The sequence below is a fragment of the Poeciliopsis prolifica genome, unplaced genomic scaffold (genome assembly GCF_027474105.1).
Source record: "Poeciliopsis prolifica strain line A6 unplaced genomic scaffold, Auburn_PproV2 SCAFFOLD098, whole genome shotgun sequence".
Classification (NCBI taxonomy): Eukaryota; Metazoa; Chordata; class Actinopteri; order Cyprinodontiformes; family Poeciliidae; genus Poeciliopsis; species Poeciliopsis prolifica.
Window position 1 is genome coordinate 1,016,641 of NW_026562473.1, and position 24,164 is coordinate 1,040,804.

Consider the following 24,164-nt stretch of genomic DNA (forward strand, 5'->3'; position numbering starts at 1 on the left):
TTGATAACAAAACTTTTCTTTCTGTTTTTCTCTCACCATCCAGTGATGCATGTTAGGGAAGGGGTCACATGACTTTTAAAATGTTTCCTACATATCTAACTTCAGACTGACTGGTTCCAAACTGACCTGCATGGACAAAAGAACAATAACAGCAACGTGTCCCACAGCACTGTGGTGCCTGAAACATGAACTGTTACACTCTGTCCACATTGCAAATAAATCACACATTTGTAAAGCTGAGTAACGCTAATGATCAATGCTCGCCAGTAGCCATGGAAACCCCCTCTACTCCAAATTCCAACTAGTCACTGGGCGGGTGGTGTAACAGAGGTAGGTAGCGATGTATTTTCATATTTAAACCGGGCTGTAATGAAGTTGTATCAAGTTGTGCCGCTGAAACTGTCAAAAACAGAAAATAGTGACTCAGCTCAGTCGTTCTCTTCCAGCTACATCACACAAACTGCACGCTGTTTTCGTAGAAGAGTTTCTTTTAATTATTTCAAAATTTAAAGCATTTACTAGCTAACAGGATTTACTAGTTTAACCTCAGAAAATATTTTTTAACCATTTGAAAGAACCTTAAATATGCACTTCAGTCTTTCCCATTCTGAATTATTGTTAATGTAGGCAGGTATATGGAAAGAATAGTGTTCAAACATGTCCATTTTAAATTTTCAGAGTACATTAACTGTTGATGGCGACCATTTGAAATGAAGTTGAAAAATACTGAATGTACACAAAAACTCAGCTAACATTTTCACTGCATTTTCTTTGCTCTTTATCTTTTTGAGTCTATGATATATCTGAAATCTTATGCATAATTTTTCAAGTCTTTAGTTTTTAAACTAAATGTTTACCCACTCAGACTTAGAGACATAAACACTTGTTTGTTCTGAGAGATTTGGACAGCTGCTCAGATTCTTGACTGATGTCAACATGTTCTTCAGCTGCAAAATAAAATCAAACAATCATGGATATATAATTTTCCAGAGCATCATCTTTAATTTACCATCTGCCTACTTTGCTTGGCAGATGGTGTTACCTTTTCAAACAAACAAACAAAGAAAAACACTTTGGAGGACAGGCATCAGCTTTTATGAAAGAAACATACCTGGGTTGTTTCTGCATATAACTTTGCTGCTTGGAATTCTAAAATATAGTCATTTTTAGTGACTTTTACTTATTCTGTTAAGGCTTATTTGTTATATCCAGCATACACTTAAAAAATACTGACCTTTAAGCAGGTATTAAATGTGCTTTTATTCAAAATGCATCATTCTCAGGCACATTTTCTAGCTCCAAATTGGATGAACTTAAATGCTTAATGGATTTAATCATAGCAGGGATGTGGCCCAGGGAGGTCATCATTCTGTATAAAGGCATGCATAATTATTGGACAACTTCTTTTCCTTAAATAAGAAATTTAACTGACTCTGAAAAGTCCAAATTGACCAAAGGTCACGCAGAGCGATGCAGTATTCAAGAAACTGTTGATATTGGGGCGTGATCACAGATCCATCAAATGTTTTGATGCAAATACTCAACAGTCACAAGAAAGATTTTGAAAAAAAAAAATGACATGGAAATGCATAGTGCTCAGCTGACCTGAACCCAACTGAGAACATTAGATTTCCAATCAGAGTGGTGGCTGCTGCACAAGTTGGTCAACTGATGAAGAAACTTACAGACTCCATGGATGGAAACTGATGACTGCTGTTGGAAAGACAGGTGGCCATATTCACTGACTGAAATGTTCTTTTGAAATTTGCTGTAATTGTCATTTATTGTAATATATGTATTGTTCATTTAGTCATAATTACTGTTCTAGCTGGATGGAGCAGGCATCTAGAATGCGTCATCTAACCAGGGTGCGTTGCAGCATAACCATCATACTGATGTCCATGTGGCAATATTTTATTTGAATTTATAAAAACAGTAGTTTTACTGTGTTGTTTTTACTTTGAAATACATGTTTCTCAGTCTGTTGTTTCCACTAATCATGGATGGATTTAAGAAGCAATTGAACAAGCTATAAATTTGCTAATGAGTATATTTTTATGCAGCTTGACTCTTTGTGACATTGCGGTCAAGAAGTGGAAATGATCTTGATCTTGAATGATCTTGAAGGGTTCATCAGGGTTCAAAGCATCCTGGTGAAGGATATACACATGCTTTAGGACTTGTTGCTTAGAACAGGGGGATGTTGTGTATGTTTTCATCCAAACAGTGTGATAATGACTTCTGGTGGACTGCATGGACTACTTGCTGATTTGCTAACAGATAATATAAAGTTAAAATTGTATCAGAAAGTTGTACAATTTCTTCCTTCCATCACTCATTGCATGTTTCTCAGAAATCCACGTCTTTGCTGTCCAGCTGCTTATACTCTTCAAAGAGGATTGTTCTACAGCATAATGCACTGTGCAATGAATGTTTGAACTTCTCTGAGCCTACCACACTGTTCACGGCAGGTGTGTTGTTACAGGGCCAAGTATCTCCAGATCCACTGAAAAACTTCCAACCGTTTCATTAAGTGTCAGAGGAATCGTAGCATCTGTTTAATTACAGTGGAGGCTTGAATTGGGCTTTGAGGTTCCCAGCGCTGCTGGAGAGGTCTGTATGTCACACAGGCAGCTGTACAGGCAGACAGCACAGGCACATCCTCACCACTCCTCTGCTCTAATGGTGTAAACACCATCACTCTGATAAGAATATTTGAGTTTGTTTACATACAGGATCAAAAGCAAACTACAGCATGACCAAAACTCACAGGGGATATGACAACCTACTGGCTTCCAAGTTTGGGTGTTCAGTTTGTAGAATGTCTAGATCAGAGGTCCTCGAGCCTTTCACCACCCACCCATTTTCACAGTCAGTGTTTAATGGTAAAATTCAGAACATACAGGCCTTATTATCTGTCTGATTGGTCAAATTTCTGACACCAGTCAACACAATGTATACCTTTAAATGTTACCGGCACCTGATCTAGGGGAATCTGAGCCAGTATCAAGTGATGCACAGGCAAATGAATCCTGTGCAACCAAGATCTGTAGATCACAGAGGAAACACTTTGATACAATGTTACTCTGGCAAGAGCTCATTTATTCTGACACACATTTTCAATTAAAGAAAAACAACCAAATAAATAAATAAATAAAAATACAATCACAATGCAATTCAAACTCAGTCAACAACATGCATAGTTTCCACACATAAAATAAAACAAAATGCACATAAATGAAGAAAATCTAATCCTAAATTAACAAAACCAAACTGAACAAAACATTCAATCTACAACACACAGTAAACGCTGTTTGTCAGTTACAACTGTTTTCTTGTTGAAAAAGCCCAGTTCACGCAACACTATTAAACTTTACTCATTGATCTTTGTCAGTTATAACCGTTACGGTGATTACAAAGGAGGTCAAGCCTACAACACATAAATGCACTTTCATGAGAAATAAAAATACTACAACGCTACCAAAATACAAACACAACATTGACTAATCAAGCAATTTAAACAAATTCAAAATCCCAAGGCTTCAACAACAAAAACACAGTAGCCATGGAATCTGTTGATCTGTGAGCCATATGCTGACAGATCAACGCGAATAAAAAAACTGTGAAAATTACACATTAAAGTTATACAATAGACTACAAAACTAATCTTTATATATTTACAGAATATTTTAAATGGGCTTATAAAAGTTGCCTTTTATCCTACTTGTGGTCACAGAGGAAGCAACTTGATACAACATCTGAGCCATGCAGGGACCTAAAGACTCAACAGCCTAAAGAAGGCTGGTTCTGTTCTGGTTCTGCTCTGTACAGCTCTGTGGTTGACTGTGGAACCTCTGGAAATGACAATACAAAGAAGGATTCTTCATAAAATCAAGAAAATTATTGATAATCCTGAACATCCTCTTCATGAGACTGTGCAATGAAAGCCTGACTCTTACTCTGGATTCAAAGCCAGGTGTGTTTTCTATTCAAAATATTACTCAGATAAATGTAACTGAATGGGTAACTACTACCCATGTATGGAAGGCAACTTCACAGGCATATTGCATGACTTGGTCAGCAGGATTCAGGCAGCCCAGGTATGTCAGACTAAAACCGGTTTAACGGGAGCCTCGTCTCTCCAGTCTCAGTGCAGAAACCTGGAGGAAAAGCAAGTTCCCGATGGTGTCGGAGCCTCCATCTATCTGACCCTTATGTTGACTCTGGATAAAAACACACAACAAACACAAAACCCCTTCAGTGGCAACAGTCATGGGTGAAGGTCACATAACTGCTTTAATTCTATTGGCTCCATTTAGTAGAGCTTGGTTGGCCTGGGTTTTTTTCTGTTTGTCTATCCCAGAGGCAGACTTTCTGCTCTGTCCTTGGACCCTGTTCTCACACTTCACAGCCAGTATGAGTGGTTCAACCACACACACATCAACGCATAAGTACATTGTGTACACACACAGGTCTACAGATGGATCAGTCCTGGCCCTGGGGAGTGAGAAGTGTGAGCTAGCGGCATTTTTATCTAATAAAGCTCTAACAGCTCCTGTGTTTATTTCTGGTTGTGTTTAACACCTTCTGCTCACCCTCCATCAGCCCCCTGCCCACCGGGACACAAATGACACCAAAAACACTGAGCAAGCTCTGAAACACCTCGGCTGGCTGGTGTCACTATGAGTGAGTGTGTGTTGGTGTCCTGTCCCCCCAGGGATCAGATGAGTGTGGTTGGATTTTCTCTTTCACCAAAATTCCCCAAGTTAAGTTGGTGTTTTTCTGCCTCCACAGTGAAAGGGAGCAAAGAATGCTGCCCCACTTTCATTTTTTCAACCCAATGAGTGAGTATGGATGTGAGGTTAGCATGGTCTAGCAGAGCAAGTCCACCATTTAGTGGCCATTAGTTCTGGCATTTTTCAATAAAAATATTGGCAGGTCTTAAATCTTAGGCTACGTTCACACAACAGACAAAAGTGATTCATTTGTATCTCCTAAACTTCTTTAGAAAAAGAAGTTTAGGACTTAGGACAATAAAAAAAGATGGATAAAAATCCATCTTTTTTTATTGTAGTTATAATGGTTCAGTTCTGTTGTTTGGTACTAATTTTTCTTTCCGTCTTTGTTGTGGATATGGCCAAGTTTAACTGAAGACTTTAGTTTGAGTGCAGTTGTTAAGCCACTCAGCGCTCAGACACTTTTCTTGCTTCCTATGGGTGAATTTCATTCACAAAGTCAAGAGCACACATTTTCAATTTGAAAGAAGGATTCATTTCTTTATTCTTAAAACTTGTAATGCTTACATTCAAGAGTTTGGCTCTCTTTCAAATATTTTCTGTGCTCTCTCAAATCTTTGTGTTCAGATTTCTAATGCTTGTATCCTGCACAGACAGTCTGGGTTACTGTTTGGGTTTGGAGTTGAAGCATGTCTGTAGCCACCTCGATGGGTAAGGGTGGGTAGAGGGGGTGAAGGGTGATGTCAGGTGCTGGGTTGTTTTGGATTTAATTAATTGATTCCAGTTTCATTGTAATTCAGTTTTATTTAGTCTCTTTCTTGATTAGATCAGCTTTGTTTGTGTTTTACCCTTATTCACTTCATCTTAAGGAATATGTTTATTTCATTCTTGTGTCTAGTTATGCCATACTAATGCATAGGAAAAAAGTGTATTGGCTTGTGAAACATTAACATGACATTAGCCTTGTGCCTAAGATAAGCATTTAGCAAATTTTAGATTGTATATTCATCATACTGGATGGATTAAGTTAATTTAAACTGACATGCTGATGATATCACATGTGCTACTGATGACATTTCGCTAATATTGGGTTCATTTTGGCTAATGTTAGCATACTGAATGGAGTAATTCAAGACTTGAGACAATAATGTTTTGGGTCAGATGAGAATGCTGGACTCCAACTGACATGCACTCTTTGGCAGGCATCTTTTAAATTTCTTCTGAAAGTTCCTGGTTATTGCTTAGATTCATTTCTTAGTTTATTTTTTAACTCTATCTTGCCCGCTACTGCCACTCTCTCTCCTCAGTCTGCCTCCCTCACACCTGCAACCTACCAGCTTTTCACATGGTCTTTGGTTCCAGCATTCACCCTCACTGTATGTAAACACTTCTCCTGTCCTCACTCCTCGCCGGTTCCACTTTATACAAATATAAGTAATTAATTACTTCCTTAATTTAAGTTTTGAAATGTCTTTATATTTGTATTACATTTTCTGTTTTGCTTTCCTCACACTGTTGGTTTGTGTGACTATTCTTTTATTTATTGGTTGTTTTTTTTAATCTTTTTTTGTTTTGGTCATCATATAAAACTTTTTTTATTGTTATTCATGTATGCCTTGTCAAATTTTTTCTTTGAATTTTCAATGATGACAAAAAAAATAGATATATTTTTGTCAATTAAAACATTACAAGCAGCAATGAATTGTGGGTAATGTACTTAGCTTAATTCCACATGGATGCAAGCTCATCCACAGTGTGGATCCAGGGGCGGGGGTGACGGAGCACTGGGACAATCTAGGCACTCAGACTTTTCAGTTGAAGGACACAAGGGCAGAACAAAGGTGGACGTGTGAGTATTGGGACCAGCCATAGAATGAAAGCATTATACTAGAGTCCTGGTCTCAATACTTGTACTTCCAGCCTTGTGTCCTTCAACTGTGCGTTCATGCTGAAGGGTTTGAGTGCCAAGTGTGTTCCAGTTTTCCACCTCCATCTTTCTCCCCGCCCATTTTGGGTCATATTCATCTATTGATGCGGGCATCCATTTTCACATCAGTAAACAGCACTGCTGTGTAATCTATGTTTTCCTTCTGTGCCTGTGGGTCGCTGTGGGGTTGTAAACTGTTCTACACAAGACTGCACACCAAAAAATCCTAGACGGTAAAGCATTTGGTTGTTTAGCATTTTTTTAAATATATCGGTTCACAGATCTGAGAAAAAGAAAATTAAACTTTGAATTTGTATTGATAATTAGTCAATCCAGCATCTGAGCACTTGGATGCATCATAACAGCCGGGAAATCCCCTCTGGTCAGGAGGGACACAGCAGGACAATATTAATGTGTTGTTGCATGCATACCAAACCAACGGGACTATTCTTGATTTGTTTGGTATGAATACATCATAACACCCATAAATAACTACTTCCAAAGAGAAAAAAAGCTTGCATAGCTATGATCCCAATCAGTACCTCATTTTCTAAACCTGTTGTGAATGTAATGCTTTAGCACCTGTCTGGAATGGAAGACACACACAGGTTCAGGTTTTAAAGACAAAATATGTCCTCTGATAGTACAGGTTTCATAAGGATTCAGACTCCACTGAAAATGAGTGATAAATGACTGCTGTCCTTTTATTGTGTTTGAAACAGAAGAAAAGTGCTTTAGGAAAAGGTTGGAGCAGCTCTAAGACATGCTAAACCCAGGAATGAACAGGCTGCTTGTGGATTGACCATTCTGAGAAAATTACCTCCAGAGCCCACACACACACACACACCCTCATTGCAAATTCCTTCCACTGTGAGGCTTTAGCAAATCCAGATGTGTTTGTGGGCTGAAGACAAAGACAGGCTTTAAAAGCATTTCTTCAGTGTTCGAATTGGTTGAGTTATGACTCCTGTTGTGAGGAATATGATCAGCACTATTTTATGCAATTTTCTATAGTGACCATAAGTCCAGATGTAGATGATGAAAATATCCATATCTGTTTAAGGTGCAGCGTCAGGCAGACAACCAATCTAATGACCTTTGAAGTGATGCAAAATCAGAAAAATGAAGAAAACTTATTTCCAACAGGCCTGCAGCAGCTTCGTGAACAAAAAGCAGCACGCACAATCAGTTTGCCAAAGTGGATTTGGATTCTGCTTAGGGCTGCAGGACTTCAGCAGGACTTTTCATGTCTTCGTGGAAGGTTGTAACGACTCAGCAAAGCCAAGAGGTGGTCAGCCCTTCACTAAGTTTTGTGCTCATCAAGAACTACAGGAGGCGCGGAAAAGGGGGGAAGCTCATTGAAAGAGGGGAGAGAGGGAAAAAAATAGGTCACAGCTGTTCTCTATCTTCCCCCTCCACTCCAAACCCGCAGCCAAACGAACCCCATTCCACCTCCTCAGCAATCCAAATCGCATGTACATGCTTGGAGCAGACCTCCCGTTTCATGTTTATTTTAAATGTGCAGGGAAAAGAAAGAGGAGAAAAAAATACATTCCAGAGGAAACATGATCTGGTGGTCAGGAAGAAAAAAGATGGAAGAGAAGCAGGAGGCAGGAAGAAATCATTAGATTTTTATCAGTTCAGTCATGTCTGCAGTGCTGGGAAGGCTTTCAATTTGCTTTTGCTTTTGCTGAGTTCATGTAAAAGTTAGTCAGGTAACGAGAAAAAAAACCTCACTCATAGAAATTCTTTCTCTCTTTTATGCTAATGGACAAGTTTTATTTGATATAATGGAAAGTTTTAGACAAGACTGTTGAACTGTAGCTCACACTGTCTGAAAACCGCATGCAGCCTGAACAGTTTACTGAAGTCCTCTATAGTCACTGACCCACAGGACTAATAAAACTGCACAGAACTGCAGGTATCAGTGAAAGCCAAAATGTATTCAGTATCTCATTTTGACACTTCAATCATAACCCATCCATATATTTTTGGGTATCCAAAGTGCAGTAAATATGGATATTTTCTTCAGACAAATAAACTAAACTTCTTCAGTAAATAAGTGTAGTTTCAAGAACATTACTAATTCTCTGCTAACTCACACTCACACATTGACTTAGTATCTAGTAGCAGCAACAATAAGGCTATTTTTACAGAGGGTTCTATTTTTTTGTAGTTTTTGTTCAATATGTTTTGAAATTTTTCTTATGCTGTCACTAAATGTCCAATTCAATCCATGTAAAAAGCAGACTTTCAGATTTCTTTTTTTTTTCTGTTGCCATGGTGAATTACATTATCTAGGTTCCATCAACAAGGGCTTCTTCACGCTTACTCTTGGGTAATTTGACTTAGAATTGAGTCATAACACTTTCTGTAACTGAAAACCCTGAGTGTCGCAGAACAAGGTAAGTTCATTCAGAGTATTTGCCTTCGACTCAGAGTTTGTTAACCCTGATTTCTGAAACAGGGACCAGGTCCAGACAGTCATAAATCTAAAAAGAATGATTTCATCTTACATCGCATTTGTATTGTACATGACTTTGACACACTTGTCAACATCTCTTACATAAGAAGACAATTATTTCTATCACACCTGTCTTTCTGTTACAGCAGTCAGTTTGCTGATTAGATTGATAAAGTGATTTCAGCTGGACTCCTTCAGAGTCAAGAGCAAATCTGAAGCTTTCAGAGCTGCAATAAAATACTGACCAGCTTTAGAAAAATACACAAAAAACTTTTTGTGCTGTAAAATGAACATTTAAAACTTGTGGGAAAAAAATACATAAATCCACTTTACCATACTCAAACCAAAAAAAAATTGTTAAAAAAATGAAGATATTTTTGAGGATCTTTGCCAAGTTTCATCTTGGCTCTGGGAAACGTTCCAAGGAGCAAGGCTGATCCTAAAACGTCTCAGGTAGAAAAGGTCAAAAGAGTTATCATATCCCTGCAGCAAGCTGAGGATAGTTTCCTTAAAAAAGATAGATAGATAAAAAGTGGAGGTATGTGAGAATTATTTGCAAAATGAACTTTATTTGTTCCTCTTGTCCCCATTCCCTGCTGTCTCCTGATATGGCAAAAATGCCAAAGTACTAAATCCTCTGGTTTACATATCACATGCAAATTAACTTTAAGGATGTATTGTACTGCATTGGTTTGCACACAAGTTAGAATTGGACAAAATCCACAACATTTATATGGCCTCAAGAGGCGCCAGGGGATTGGAGGACAAGGAGAAAGAGGAGCTTAAAATTCAAATCCAGATTTATTTATCTGTGTCCCTATGGGCAATTAATGTTACAGCAAGTATAAAAACTAAAAGACAAGGTATCAAAATTAAAAAATAAAAAACAATAAAACATATCAAACTAGACATCCCATATAAATCATATAAATAATGAAAATGTATATCATCATCAAATGACAGTTGCTACAAAAGTGATGTATATAACAGAAATACATCAACAATCAAATGTGAGTCCCCCCTCCCTCATCCTGCATTAAAAAGAGAAATTGATGTAGGAACAAAAAAGAGCTTGTCTGAGCCAGAGACCAGAAGCCAGAAACTGGAACTCAGAATGTAAAGAGTGAGAGCTGTCAGCAGGAATGGCATTAGTTTTCCTCATGACCTGTTCTATAAGTGACCTCTTCTATAAAATCTTAGTAATATCCTAAGATCATCCCTCCCCATGATTACACTGGTTAGCTCCTTCAAATTAACCAACAACAATCAGCAAACATCTGGTGGAGCTGGACATCTACTGAGCTCACAGTGACATGAGAACATTGTTAAAGGGTCAATAAAGGAGCCATGTTGTGATGACTTCCTGAAGGCGTTTTTAAACAGACAGGTCCAATTTCAAGGTGTTAAGTTACAAAGTCTTATTTGGTAGACAGACAGACAGATTGATACCATAGCAATATGTCCGTATGTAAACATTCATCAGACACTGGAGACATACCAACAGTTTAACTTTGTCTAAGTTAAACTGCTGAGTCAGGGCCATCACAGTGATGGTTGTACCATCCAGCCTGGTGGACCTTCACTTTTTTTACTGCTGAACACATTTTAAACACATTTTGAAAATAAGAATTATACACTCCAGTTTCAGTACTGTTCAGATAGTTTTGATGCACAGGATGGTGTCAGCCTTCCCCTTTATATTTGTTTTTTTTTTTCCTTTATTTGGGTCTGTGCTGTGGGGATCATACACACTACTCAGTTTCTTTTCCTCCACACTAGCTATAGAACTGTAGAGTCACTCAGTTGACAGTAAGGTAACCAGGCTCTGTTACATCACTGCCTCTCCTCTCTGTGGCCTGTCACCTCATCTCATGAGGTTTTTCCCTCCTACTGCTCTGCTTGAAGGCAGCAGAAATCACTTTCTGCTGAGTCGCTAAAACCAATAGTCAGGATAGCACCAACGTCTCTACAAACTAAGCTTTCCTTCAGTGCTGTGGTGCCAAAACATGCTTGAATACACACCTGCACAAGTGCATTTCAACAGTTTTTCTAGACTTAAAATATCACTCCTGGGTTCTGGGGTTTATTTCCGGTACTGATGTCATTCTAAACCAAGAAAACAAGAAGCTGCTAACACCTTCCCTTCTGTTAAGCTTCCACTGCTAATTGAGCATATGCTTTCCCCCCACTGTACCTCATTAGAGGTAGAGAGAGGGAAGGAAGGTGGACAGAGATGCAGCAAACACAGAAGGAGGGAGAAGGGGAAGTGATTGAAAGTTGGAGAAAAATGAAGAGAAAATAACTGACAGCAGGAGATGAGAAGAGAGAGAGAGAGCTGGGATTCCCATCACGCTAAGTGTGCTCTAGTTATGAAGATAAACTTATTTTCTCTATTCCTCCTGAATGCCATGAATGTCAACAGTTTACACATGCAAACACAAACACAATGTACTAAGCCTTTCATTGAAAACAACATTTCAATAAACTTGTTTTTTTGTTGTTGTATTTCTTCAAAAAGACTGAATTTCAGTTTGACCATATCATAATTTTTTATGATAAAGCTGCATAAACTTGAATGCTAATTAAATATATCAGCTGATGTGTATTTATTTAATGAGGGAGGGCAGGGCCAAGGAAATCAACATCCTATATGGAGATGTGCATAATTATTAAGCAACTTCTTTTCCTCAGGCAAAATGGGCCAAAAAAATAAATCCAAGTGACTCTGAAAAATCCAAAATTGTAAAAAGTCTGATGCACCACTGTTGTAATTGCTAACATATTGGGTTATGATCACCGAACCATCAAATGTTTTGCAGCAAATAGTCAACAGGGTCTCAAAAAATGTGTTGAGGAAAAAAAGACGGAAATGAACTGTCAAAGATTTGAGAAGAATCTAGCAGCTGCTAGTAAACAGGTTCAGTATATTTGAGGACCCAGAGGGTTTGGGGTGTCGAGTTGTTTGTAGTGTTCATTTACATCCTGAAATGTCTGATTTTGAGAGAAGACGCTTATTGGGAGAAGGAAACAGCTTTAACTTATGTTTGGTGACCTTAGTGAAGGAAAGCCAAGAGGCTTCATGCTACATTAAGACTCTCGTCTCTGTGTTTGCATACACATAAAGACATAGGCCCTGCTTCAATTTGACTTTGTTTACAGAGCTCTCACTCTCAAAGCAACCACACAGTCAAATTGTATGGAAGCACAATTTCCCTGTTCAGAAACAGACTGCTGACTGTTCACTTAATGAATGTTTTCTGTCATTTTATGAAAAAAGAACCCTGTAGAGGCATTCTATTGGATGAAAACCTACCAGACATTTTTAATGACATTTTAAACTGAAAATCTGATGATTGTGCAAAGACATTAATCTGATAAGAAGACAACAAAAACAAATTGAAAACTGTAACTGGTGTAATTTTATGTAGCTCCACATTAAAGAAAGAAAACTTGCCTTTTTGCGTGTCAGATCTGATTTTCAGTTCTTCTGCTGTCTCATTCCTGTTTACAGACAGCTGCTTTCCATAGTTTTTGCATGTGCTCCTAATGATAACACATATTTGTTTTCCAAACAAAATGCAGGCAAATGCCAACAGAGGAGACGCCTTGTGAACTGCATGTTTTCTGCTAAGACACAGACTATTTACGAGTTATTTATCATCTTCCCAATCAAAAATGAAATGAAAAAGTTATTTATTTCAAACTTTAAATCATTCAGTATTTCTATACTAAACAACTGTTTTCAATTGTGAAAAATATTTTAGTCTTGTACAGAGGGTCCAATCAGATTGTTGGATATCTATCTATCTATCTATCTATCTATCTATCTATCTATCTATCTATCTATCTATCTATCTATCTATCTATCTATCTATCTATCTATCTATCTATCTATCTATCTATCTATCTATCTATCTATCTATCTATCTATCTATCTATCTATCTATCTATCTATCTATCTATCTATCTATCTATCTATCTATCTATCTATCTATCTATCTATCTATCTATCTATCTATCTATCTATCTATCTATCTATCTATCTATCTATCTATCTATCTATCTATCTATCTATCTATCTATCTATCTATCTATCTATCTATCTATCTATCTATCTATCTATCTATCTATCTATCTATCTATCTATCTATCTATCTATCTATCTATCTATCTATCTATCTATCTATCTATCTATCTATCTATCTATCTATCTATCTATCTATCTATCTATCTATCTATCTATCTATCTATCTATCTATCTATCTATCTATCTATCTATCTATCTATCTATCTATCTATCTATCTATCTATCTATCTATCTATCTATCTATCTATCTATCTATCTATCTATCTATCTATCTCTATCTATCTATCTATCTATCTATCTATCTATCTATCTATCTATCTATCTATCTATCTATCTATCTATCTATCTATCTATCTATCTATCTATCTATCTATCTATCTATCTATCTATCTATCTATCTATCTATCTATCTATCTATCTATCTATCTATCTATCTATCTATCTATCTATCTATCTATCTATCTATCTATCTATCTATCTATCTATCTATCTATCTATCTATCTATCTATCTATCTATCTATATCTATCTATCTATCTATCTATCTATCTATCTATCTATCTATCTATCTATCTATCTATCTATCTATCTATCTATCTATCTATCTATCTATCTATCTATCTATCTATCTATCTATCTATCTATCTATCTATCTATCTATCTATCTATCTATCTATCTATCTATCTATCTATCTATCTATCTATCTATCTATCTATCTATCTATCTATCTATCTATCTATCTATCTATCTATCTATCTATCTATCTATCTATCTATCTATCTATCTATCTATCTATCTATCTATCTATCTATCTATCTATCTATCTGATACTTTGTATTATTTTCTATTCTTTCCTGTTTGGTTTAATTTTGAGCAATTGTGATTGAATATCTTGACTCGGTCCAATCAGGATTTATCCAGTTGAAAGTACACCGAAGATTTAATGAACCTCAAAAAACTGAGCAGTGCAGCGAATTAGAATATTTGAGCTTTGCATCAACAATATCACGGCTGAATTTCTGTCAATATGTGATGTAAAACTTCTCATGATAATAGAGTAAGGACCTCGGTGTTTCAACAGGGATTCAGGTCTCATCAATTCTTTTAAAGTCCTTCTATCAAAGTGGAGCAGCATCTAAATGAGAGAAGTATGTATTGGACCTGACTGTTTTCTTTGCCGTTTGTCAGCATTGGAAGGCATTCTGCTGGTGTCTGCCGTGTCTGTCCGACAGAAGCCTGTCCCCATGGGTCTAATGAAAACCACAGGGCAGAGCTTGCAGCCAATCCAGGCTAAATGCTCCTGACAGCTCAGCGGCTCCAGGTCAACCAAGTCTCTTCCAAGAAACACATAGACACACATGTAAAGGTTCACATATATATTTACTCCCCCACACACATATATGGAGGCGTATTGCCTCAGGCCTGTCCCTGCTGTGTCAGACCTGGGATTCACCTCCCGCCATTCCTCCTGTGTTTAATCAATGTGCCTTTGGCAAGCGCTCATCTCTGGCCCTGACTATACATCCATTCTTCCTCGTCTCCGTATCCTCACTTGGCCCCAATCTGCACATCGACCCTAAAGTCATGTTCACTGTGCGCTTCTAAAACAGTTCTGTCACACTTTCATTTTTGTTTTTGCTCTCTCCTGTTTCAGTCATGTCAAAGTTATGAATGGAAGTTGATTTTTCCTGAATCAATTGTTTTTTTTGTGTGTGTTTTTTATGTTCAAAACTACAGTAATAATAATAATAATAATAATAATAATAATAATAATAATAATAATACATTTTTTTAAAAATCATCAGAAATAGATGGTGGTGGGACTGGAATGTGATGTAATAGATAGATCAAGTCAGATTTTTATTCTAATTTAATATAGAGAAATCTGATCTTACTAAATTGACATTTTTGTGACATTATCAGTTTATTTCTGTTAATATTTCTCACCAAAAAGGGGTTTTAGGAAAAAAATCTTACTTAATATATACTTAATATAAGATTTCTGTAAGTTGAATAACAAACTAAGGGTAAGTACATGTGATTTGAACATTACCTCTCCATCACTAGCTGATCCAGATTCTCAGGAAACCGATACAGATGTGAGAATAAGTCCTGCATTTTGATGCTCATGTTGCATCCATAGTTCAGAGAGTTGACTTTCTTGAGCAAAACCAATGTCATATTTGGATTTAGCTCATCAAAATTACCCTAAAATAGTCAAACAACCCAAGACAACTTTTGTCTGTTGACCAGTGTTAGTGACTTTGTCTGACTGGTGACATATTGGTGAAAGGGTAGAAAGCTTTGCAATTGACACCATGTCCTAAGACAGCAAGGGGTTATAAACAGTTTTGGTAAAATTAAGTCTAAACTGATTTTTTCTGTTTTTAGAAAGTAGGAAAGCTAGATCAAAAAAATTGGGCAAACAAATAAAAAATAAATAAATTAGCAGAAAAGAGACGTTTAGCAGTAATGTGGAAGAAAGAACAATATATTAAGTCTAAGTTGTTTTCTTTCTAAAGTATATGGAATTTATCTTCATAATCTTCAAGAACTTCTCAAACGCTTTAGAAAGCCTAGAAAGCCTGCTCTGAGTGTGTCTTGGAGAAATGCACAGCGTAATCTACTTTTTCTCTCTCCCCTCCCCCCGAAGCATAACAAAGAGCTCAGGAAGAGCATCTATGATGCTAATTTTGCAGAAATAAACATGCAACACAAAATTCAGACACTTTAAGAGAGCAGAAAAGATCAAGAAGAGTAATGATGTAAAAAGAAACGACGCTTAAGGGGCCTGCCAGAAGGGAACACAGTAATCCGTTAACAGAGTCTAAATATTCAGTGTGGAGAAGACAGGAAATTAGAACATGTTCATGCTAAAATATGAAAATAGGTTATATTAAAAGAAGAGAAGCCAATCCCATGTTTTAAAGCATTACCTGGTGATGTGGCAGGAGCTTGATCCTGCTCATCCTGTGAGAGAGAGAGATGACTTTTGTCTCGTTGGAAACATTGAAACCAGGAGAATGAGCACATCCAGAGGAATAGGTCACACTGCAAATATAAAAAAGGGTTTCAGATAGAGAGTGCAACAAACGGTAGGTGCATTTCTCAAAACAATTCATACGAACAGCAATTAGGCCTGGATTACCCACAAAAGTCAGTTCTTTTGTCAGAATTCTTAGTTCATCTCTCAAAATGAAATATGTGAGTCAATGAACTTGTCATTCCTTGTTTCATTGTGTTTGGATAAGACAGTCAAACTGATTAGTCATGTTGTCAATATAACAGTGCAGTCTGGAGGGATGTTCTGCTGTAAACCGTGGCTCAAGCTTTGATTTTAAGTATTGGAAAATGTAATTATGGGACATCAAGGGCAAGAAGCAAAATTGATCAAATTATTGTAGGTTTTTAGTACTTGAATTGCAGAATGTGACTTCACTTGTTTTTCTAAATGATTAAATAATCATTTAAATAATCATTTAAATAAATGATTCTTTTGAAGCAATTTATTTACATAGATTTAAGTAAAAACAACCTATTTTTTCTATGAGGAGCCAATTTTACAAAGTGTAATATCATTGGATGCTGATGTTAAATTTGGCTTTGCGACTTTGGTAAGGCCCAGACCCATCAGTGGATGGGAAAATTCACTAGGTCAGAACAAATGTGTTTACATCTCTCCTTTCACGCACTGACTCTTTTTCAGAAAAGCTAAAACCACTTCAGGCAAGCGAGGGTTAAAACTTCTTTGTGAAAACAAGAAAGTTATTTTGAATTTTACTGTTTCCATCAACATTTACTAATGTGATGCTTCAAAATGCATGCATGCAAAAAAAATAAAATAAAATAAAAAATCTCGATGGGAGAACGGCTACTGAATGTAACGCTCACTGAGGCTAGGCGCCTGACACAGCCAAATATAGCAATAGGCAATCAGAAGGGTTCGCCTGCGGAGCCCGTGCATGTGAACAAAACACCAACGGACAGGTTGTAATTGTATTCAAAAGCATATCCTTGCATATATTTAGGGAGGTATTCAATAATAATAATATATATTTGTATTTTCCTATGAGTATAAACAATAGTTACAACAAGAAGACAACAACAAAAATAAATCAATAATTAAATAAATAAATAAATCCCGATAACACCCAAGAGTTCTTTTTCTCATTCAAGTCCAGTACTTTACATGCAGAGTGATTAATGATCCACCAATCACAGTCCAACTAGGTCCTTTTGTTTTCCCTAGTCCATAATCCAGAGCTATAGGTCCAGAGAACTAAAGCAATTTGATCCAAGTTAGTCCTACCGCAAAGCTGCGGTGATCTGGTAGCTCACCATCCTGGGTTGAAACCGGGGGTGGAAAAAAAACCTGACCGTCGAGCAGTTGTCAGACTATACCCAATATAATCCTTCCTTAGAGCCCAATGTTTAAATATTGGGCATACAGTTCTTCACCGTCCTGCACTGTCCCAAAGGCAGAATCCAGTATATTTAGCAAAATTGCTGGTAATGTGTTGGGGCTCAAGCCTTTGACCAAGTCAGCTGCAGGTGATGACAAGCTTTCTGTAATTTTCCTGGTGATATGCAGCGCAGGAAAGCTGGGGTCAGCAAGCAGAGACTCAATCTGGGAACGCCAGGACTCAAAATCCGCTTCATTACTCGGCTTAGGAAGCCATCCAGAAAAAGTTCGAAGACGAAGTGAGGTTGAACCAGTCAAATCAGGATTTCTGACCACATGTTCAACAACAACTCGTTGTATTTGAGGTGGGTTGAGGTCATTGGTGGACAGTGTCACCCTTGAAGCTGGTTCCGGTTGCCTGCATCGGGGTCGTACTCCCTGCTCCGCAGAGGACTGAGCAGGAGGAAGTGAGGATAATGACCCTGATCTCAACCCTGTTTGCACTGGCTGTCGAGCAATGAATGTATCCTCTTCCTCTTTTACCTTTGTTCCACCCTCCTCATTGTCATCATTGTCGTCGTCATAATCATCATCATCATCATCATCATCATCATCATCTCTAATGCCAGCATCACCTCCAAAATTGTCATCGGCTCCTGCTGCATGCAAATGTTGGCCGATCTGGCTCATTACTATCTTTAATACATCTTCAAAACGATGGCCACTCTGATCAGCGATTTTATTAAGTTCAGCGACATAGTTGGGCTGATGGCTACTGCTGCTATCGATTGTGGCTGCGTACTCGAGCGCCAAAGCAGTGACACGGAACACAAGATCAGTGGTCGTTTGAGAGGAGTAAGTATAAGGCAAAAGCGGTTGCAACGCGGAAAAAGCAGTGGAATCCGCAAATTCAACGATCAGGTTTTTTAAAAAAGTGCTTGAGGAATCAGTTACCTACAGAGTGCGATTAAGCTTACCATAGCTACTCAAGCAATCAAGTATTTCTTCATCGGCCTTGGTATTAGTAGCGCCAGTAATCATCACTGACTGTGATACATTTATACCAGATTGCGCAACAAAATCCATGTTTATTTATTTTTCCTTTTCCTTCTATATTGTATATTTTACTCAAGCTTTTCTTCCTCAAAACTCAAATAAATATTCAAAATGTAACTAAGGAACCCAAAAAAATATTCACACTCACAGGCTCCTGGCTAGCTCACCAAGTGTAACGCTCACTGAGGCTAGGCGCCTGACTACAGCCAAATATAGCAATAGGCAATCAGAAGGGTTTGCCTGCGGAGTCCGTGAATGTGAATAAAACAACAACAGACAGGTTGTAAGTTTAAGTCATTGTATTCAAAAGCATATCCTTGCATATATTTAGAGAGGTATTCAATAATAATAATATATATTTGTATTTTCCTATGAGTATAAACAATAGTTACAACAAGAAGACAACAACAAAAATAAATCAATAATTAAATAAATAAATAAATCCTGATAACACCCAAGAGTTCTTTTTCTCATTCAAGTCCAGTACTTTACATGCAGAGTGATTAATGATCCACCAATCACAGTCCGACTAGGTCCTTTTGTTTTCCCTAGTCCATAATCCAGAGCTATAGGTCCAGAGAACTAAAGCAATTTGGTCCAAGTTAGTCCTACCGCAAAGCTGCGGTGATCTGGTAGCTCACCATCCTGGGTTGAAACCGGGGGTGAAAAAAAAGCCTGACCGTCGAGCAGTTGTCAGACTATACCCAATATAATCCTTCAGCTGTGTTAATTGGGCTCGATTTTGCAATATTTTTCAGCGATTTAGGAAAACGCCAACACCAGCAGCCAGCCACAGCAACAGCAGCAAAAGCAATTGAGCAGATCCGAGTCCAGTTCTGACCCCGAATTTAAAGCGTGCTGTCCGGTTTGACCCGCCAAAATAAAATACGGGTTTATTATTTTGTGCAGGTTACATGAAGGTAACCCAGGTTTCCCAGTGTATATCAGTCTGGTGGGCCATCAGGCTTTATTTGTTTGCTTATCATTGTTTCTTTATTTATGTCAGTTTTTTTTTTTTTTTTTCGGGGGTGCGGGGAGTGTTTTAATGTTTTTTTAACTGAAAGCTGCTGGATGACTGCCTGGTGCTCCTACCACTGGGGTTAGTGAGGTTCCTGGTGGAAACCCAAGGTAGTTATTTAAATTACCTGGGAGAAGCACATTTTCTGCAGATATCAAATATATGAAACTAGAGCTTTCTCACCTCAACTAATCTCTGAGATTCTGTTGATGAACACCACAAACATGAGCCAGTCCTGCTAGACTCCACAGTCCACTGGGAACCATATGGAAGTAAATATGTGCCATCAGGATTTGAATAAAAAATGCCTCTGAATTTTCAACGTAAAAAAATTCAGTGATAAAAAATTTGCTGTTAAAAATTCAACGTCTAAAAATTCGCTGTTAAAAATTCAGTCTAAAAATTCGCTGTAAAAAAAATTCAACGTCTAAAAATTCACTGTTAAAAATTCAACGTCTACAAATTCGCTGTAAAAAATTCAGCGTCTAAAAATGCGCTGTAAAAAATTCAACGTCTAAAAATTCGCTGTAAAAAATTCAACGTCTAAAAATTCGCTGTAAAAAATTCAGCGTCTAAAAATTCGCTGTCTCAAATTCAACGTCTAAAAATTCGCTGTTAAAAATGGAAAGGTTACTTCAGGTCACAGACATGCGCAATGGGCGTCAGATTCCAACACCCAGCCAATCACAAGACGCCACGTCATATAGAAGAAATACCAGCATCACGGAGGCTGGTGACTATGGAGGCGAACGCTAACCCAAAGGTGAGTTTAATGCTTTCATATTTCTGTAGTACATTTCATTCTGTAGTACATTTCATTTTGCGCCTGAGGCTTGATACATTATCTTAAAGCTCGATTTAAAACACGGGTTTGGTTTGGTCCGTTGTTAATCTTACAGCATGTAGCGCAGGCATATAACATCTCGCTACCTCCTAGCATCCAGCCCCTCCTAGCCTCCTAGCCTCCAGCCCCTCCCCCCTGTCCCTCACCCAACTTCCCCCGTTTTATTTAAAAATGAAAGAAACTTGGATCTTTAAAGAGAACTGATGAGTGGTTGTTTGTATCTTGTCTTGGATGAAACTGAGACAGGCGGTCTTAGTAAAGTCCAAATTTTTCAGGAGATGCTACCGCTCTCCACCATGGCCTAGCAAAGATACATACAGGCTTCAGATAGAAGACGCGCATCCCAGGCTGAACAGTGTCAATGAGGATAAATGAAAGCAACATTAGTTATTACATATTAACTAATGCAATAAGTTAATATGGCTGTCTTGTGTGCTTCAAGGAAGGGCTGTGAACACTTCCGACATTAACTATACCCACAACCCCATTCTGTTCAGCTACTGTACTGTTAATGTGACTTCATTTATGAATGAATTAATGAATTTATTGTCATTACGACATTATAAAAATACTAGTTACCTACCAAACTGTAGATTTACTTGTGTTTGATATAGTTTCTACAATTTTAACGGGAGAAGAGCGCAGTAAGATTGCCATCCTTTTTGTAAAGTACGGAAGGATTCACTTATGAACGAAGCAATAATTTTATTGTCATTATAACATCATCCAAAATACTGCTTTTCTTATCTGACGAGTATTGATATAGAATATTAATTGCTACAACACGTTGTCCTGTTACCTAGTAACACTATAAACAATCCCCTTTGTTTGCTCAGTTCATTTTAACTCATTTTGAAGAAAACATGCTTGTAAGTATGTCAGCTAACTAATTGTAGATTAAATATCATAATAATTGCGTCTGCTTTGTCATGTAAAACACTTTAAAATGTTTTGTATATTAAATATGCTACTGTAGCGTAGTTAATCCTGCGTTGTGTCTTTTTGAGGCAAGAAAAGCCAAACAACAGCTGAAGTGCAGATGATTTTAATGCACCTGCATTCAAATGGCAGAAAGTACAATCAGAACAGTGTACTTTTCAGTCCCGCACAGCGCCTTCTCCCACGGAATCCGAACAGAAAGAGCGCAAGTGCGTGTGACTTAAGTAAAGTAACACATTTACTTTATGAAATAAAAACAATTGCATTAATAAGTAACTGAGCCCAAACATGGGCATATTAACCTTAAACAGTACATTAATGAAAACCAAATAAAATACCATAAATAGTAATGAAACATCACATACCTGCATTCAAATGGCAGAAAATAGTATCAATCAGAACAGTGTACTTTTCAGTCCCGCACAGCGCCTGTTCAACCATGAACAATACTATCTTCAGCACATGCACATACGATTTGTTAGCAATGTTTCATGTAAAACAGCTAGCTAACTGTTAGCTACTAGCCTTAATTTAACAAAGGTTAATTTATACTACAAAAACAATACACATTATTTACAAAAAAAACTGTGATAAAACCATCACTTAATACACTAGCATACACTTATTAAACACAAAACGAAACTTCATACCTTCTCCCACGGAATCCGAACAGAAAGAGCGCGACCGAGAGTGTGGGAAAACCTTTCACAGCCTACAATGGTATGATCCACTAATTTATATTTTTAAACTCAAACTGATACTAGAAATAGTGACCCATGAACTAAATATGTTCAACAGCAACAATAATAATTCCCATTTCTATTTACAACACATGAAAGTTTAATAAAAATAATAATTTGGAGACAGGAAGTTACCCGCTGGATTACAATGGATCTGTCCTTTCAAAATAAAGCTGCCGGTGCTCAGAATTTCCCATCGGAACACCCTCCCACTTAACAATCTAGTGTAACAACATCACATCGCTACACTACACACAAAAAATGTCCCAGTCTAAGGAGAAATATTTTTGAAATTTACAGAGGAGGTGATAAAAGTGTTTGTTTTATTATATGCAATATTGTATTTGCATAAAATTTCGACAGAATTTTATTAATTGTACCTGAGTCGTCAATATTAGTCTATAGAAGACTCGGGTGCAATTAAAATTCCCACTATTGTGTATCTCCACAACATATTTTTGGTGACAAAGAATGTTTGAGCTTTGCTAAAATTTGTCATTTTTGTTGTATTAATTGGAAAATCTTTGTGTTTTCCAGGGTGTACAAATTCCAGAAATTGTATGGAAGGACAGCGGGTTTCCTCTTCACGAGTCAAAAACACACAGTACCAAACTCTAATTTGCAACTGACTGATGAACAAATGACAGCCTAAAGAAATGCAGTAAACCCAAAAGCCACATCATCTTCTGAATGTGACATTTTATGCTGCAGTTCAGTTTTGTGAGCAGTTTTTACTATGTGAAAGTTGTCTTCAAAATAAGACTTCCGCTTTTCAAAATGAATCATGCTTTGAATTTAATTATTTTTCACGTTACCTTTTTGTAATTATGTTAAATCAAGTTAAATTCTGTGTATAATTGTATAAATTGTGCTTAACATCTGACTGTATATAGGTAACTAATCATAATCAGGATTTTGTCTGTGATTAAATTCAAAGCATGACTTATTTTGAAGAGCGGAAATCTTCACATTTATAAAATGTAAAGGAAAATGCTGATTATGTTACCATAAATGTGAATTTTAGTGCTTTTATGGAAGTTGTTACAGAACTAAAGTGTTTGATTTGATTGTTTTTTTTCTTACCTCAAAAGGAAGCTGATAGGTACATTTGTCCATTGTTGTAGTACTTTAAATTTCTGGCATCATAAGAATCAGAAAGTTAGTCTTAGGTAATTTATTTTGTAATACTTCAAGCATAGATGAACTCATGTAAGTACATTCAATAAAATTTTGCATAAAAACAATTTCAGTTTCATATTTAAAACTGCCTGTACAAACAGTACGGACTCGGACAAATGAAGTATCTACTCTGAACATTGTTATTCTAATTCCTCTAGTTTTGTCAAAATCAGATATATGATTTTGACAATAATTGTATAATGCACCTGCATTCAAATGGCACCTGCATTCACATTTTATAAATGTGAAGATTTCCGCTCTTCAAAATAAGTCATGCTTTGAATTAAATCACAGACAAAATCCTGATTATGATTAGTTACCTATATACAGTCAGATGTTAAGCACAATTTATACAATTATACACAAGCCGCTCCTGGGTGAGGAGCGGCTTGTCAAAATCAGATATATGATTTTGACAAAACTAGAGGATTTGAGAGTACAAATAATATACATGATTATATGAGTATGCAGAGCCATGTCTTTTTCTATCTCTTAAGTCCATCTTCAACAGCCAGGGGTTCTCCGTTGCAGGTTTTTGGAGGAGATGGTCTGGACAGCGAGAAATGGCCTTTGAAGCATCGCATATGTTATACCAGTCTAAGAGAAAAAAACAAGTTCATGTAGTTACAGGAAAAAGTTCAAATTTCATATGGTAATTGTGCATCAAAAACAAATACCAAAGTAAATACCAAAGTAAGGTCAGGGCAAAAAAATAATTTTTAAAAAACGTGTTTAATACAAAGTAAGCGTTAAAACATGCCAAATTCCTTTG

At 37.0% G+C, this 24,164-nt stretch overlaps 1 long non-coding RNA gene across 1 annotated transcript; it reads right to left on the reverse strand.

Annotated features, from left to right (window-relative positions):
- Window positions 1–3,194: 3,194 nt before the first annotated feature.
- Window positions 3,195–21,960, reverse strand: LOC129353862 (uncharacterized). The gene is made up of 3 exons (XR_008605094.1): window positions 21,839–21,960; window positions 16,151–16,265; window positions 3,195–4,223 (listed from the first exon to the last, which is right to left on the reverse strand). It is a non-coding gene; the product is annotated as an uncharacterized LOC129353862 (long non-coding RNA).
- Between the last annotated feature and the right edge of the window lie 2,204 nt (window positions 21,961–24,164).